This window comes from Capsicum annuum, chromosome 4 (assembly GCF_002878395.1).
Source record: "Capsicum annuum cultivar UCD-10X-F1 chromosome 4, UCD10Xv1.1, whole genome shotgun sequence".
In the NCBI taxonomy this organism is placed as follows: Eukaryota; Viridiplantae; Streptophyta; class Magnoliopsida; order Solanales; family Solanaceae; genus Capsicum; species Capsicum annuum.
In genome coordinates, this window is record NC_061114.1 from 101,871,630 (window position 1) to 101,874,330 (window position 2,701).

A 2,701-nucleotide genomic window follows, 5' to 3' on the forward strand; every position below is an offset into this window, starting at 1 on the left:
CTCCTTCCAGAGGTTTAGATAAACAGTGAATAATATGATTTTAATATGTAGATGTGTAAGCAAGAAGAATTCTGAATGAATGAGCTTAATAGTGTCAAAAAATATGTATAAAAGATCTGTTGTTTTTTCAAGTATTTTACAAATGCAGGTACTTGTATATATATTTTTTCTTCTTAATTTAATTTTCGAATACATGAGCTCAAGTTTTAGAAATAATAATCATCTTTTGGTTCAAAATTGAGATTTGCTTTTGACAAGAGAAATATCTGTCAGATGACATAAAATCATATTTTATTTTAAATATGGGTAAAATCATCTCCATCTCCAACATTAATACATACTATTTTCATATTCTATTCTTGCTTGATGAAATTATGTTCTGTGACAAGTAATAGATACTGCAATAAGTTCATGGAACCATTAAATATCAACATCAGGACAATATACTAAGTATTATTGAAGGGCAATGTACAGCTTTAACAACTAGTATTAGTTAGACAAATACGTATGAATCTTATATATTGGCACATAACTGAACACATAGAAAAATCATAAGAATAAAAATACAAAAACAATTAACTAATGTGAGGGGTATTTTTGTGAACAAACAATATATTTTTACAAACAATGCACTACATATTATTTTAGTAAACACAAATCAAATAACCACTAAAAAATAATACCAGGATAACTTATCCCAGGACAACTAATCCCAGCAGAACTAATCTAGGTATAACTTATGTTCAAACAAACGACACCTTACAGTATTACATAATCTAAAATAAATTGTATAGAGTTATTGATTTCTTGGTGGTTGTTGCTAGTGGTTCTCTTGTGCATTTAATTTCTACTTTTTACTTCTGTTCTTTGGGCTTCTTGTCTAAATCTTACTGACAAAGAAAATATGTTAGTCCTGGTGAAGTAGCTATTTAGCTAAAATTTACCGATACAACTATAATTCTGATAGAAACAAAATTTAAGCAGGTTGCTAGTGCACGAGTGGTGTTTGTTATATGGTAAATACTTCTTTGAAGAGAATTAGACAGATTTATAAGATCGTTTGGTAGAGTGTATTGAAAAAAATAATGCATGCATTAGTTAATGTGTATTACAAGTATCTTGTTTGGTACATTTTTTAGCTTGTGTTTAACTAATGCAAGCATTAGTTATACACTCTATTGTGTATTGAGGTGTGTATTAATAATACACACCATTTTTCATATATTGGTAATAAAAAGCATTTAACACATACATTAATTTATTAAATGATAAATTTACCCCTCAAAATACCTTCCGATTCTTTTTCCCACCATAATTACATTCCAATTTCTTTTTCCACCATTTTTTGTTGTAAAAAAGCTTCCTCTTTCTCTTCTCCTTGTACTACTTTCCATGAAAAAGAGAGACTTATTTGGAATGCTATCAAAGTCTTTTGCTAAGTTTAATTATTTAGCAACTAACTGCAAAAAACCAAAATCTTTCAAGTCAACAAATTGATGATGAAATTTAGGTGAGAACATCTATTTTTTAAGAACCTCTTGGTAATTCATTGTTTTCTAAGTACAACATCTTTATATCTTCAATATTCATGCATATATAAATCTGTAGATGCATTACAACCATCTATCTTATCATGAGCTTCATAAAGCTTGAGACCGTTCTCCGTCTTTATTTCGATCAAAATATTGTTGAATTTATTGCAAGGCTTTGGGGGGTTTTGAGAAAAGTAAAAAATCAAATTTCTGTTTCTACAGACAGTAGCTGTTGCTACTTGCTTCTGCCTTGAAAAGATTGGAATATATCATTTTTAATACATTAAATCAAACACTATATAAGAAATAATGTCTGCATAACTAATATCATCATTATTAATACTTAGTAATGACACTCTACCAAACGACCGCTTAGTCAAATGAGCTAGCGGTTGTAAATGTCTCACTTGGTTAAATGGTTTCTTTTTATTGTTTGACCCAAAAAAAAATTCTTATTTACTTTTAAATTTTAATTAATTGCCCAAAGGAAAAAAAATCATTAGTCCCAACATCAACATGATGTCCCTGAACCAAATGCAATAAAGAATTTTAAAGACATCTCAATCTCATCTTTGTATGTCCTCCAGATCCCCTCATTACAATCCCAATTAGTATACTGCTATAATTCTATTCCCGATTCCAACAAGGATAAAAGTTATGCTTCAATGATCTTTACCACTCTTTTCTATGTAATATCACCTGCAAGTGTATTCTGTCATATCATAAATACATGAGTTCTAGAAAGTGCATCCTTCAGAACTATTCCAACTAACAATCCCCTCAATAGTCACTTTTAACCTGTTCATGAATCAAACCTCTAGAAGCTGTGCAGCAACATGCTACAGCACAATAAGACATTAAAGGAAACAGACTATCATCCTCTATAGTTTTTCCAAGTCTGCCAAGTAAAGCTAACTCCTGCTTTTCAGTTATCCTCATAAGCAGAGCAAGAATTTGAACCTTCATGGATTCTAGATTCAAATATTTTCAAGTTATTGGGTTCTAAATTAATTATATATACATATTCAATGAACTTTTAAGACAAATACAAGGTTTTAACTAAAGCTACTGGCTCGGCCGAACACGCAACCAACACCCTAGCTCCCCCCCTGCTAGACCTTGGAGGCGGATGGAAATTTTGGGCAATAATTTAACTGAACCCAGTACCC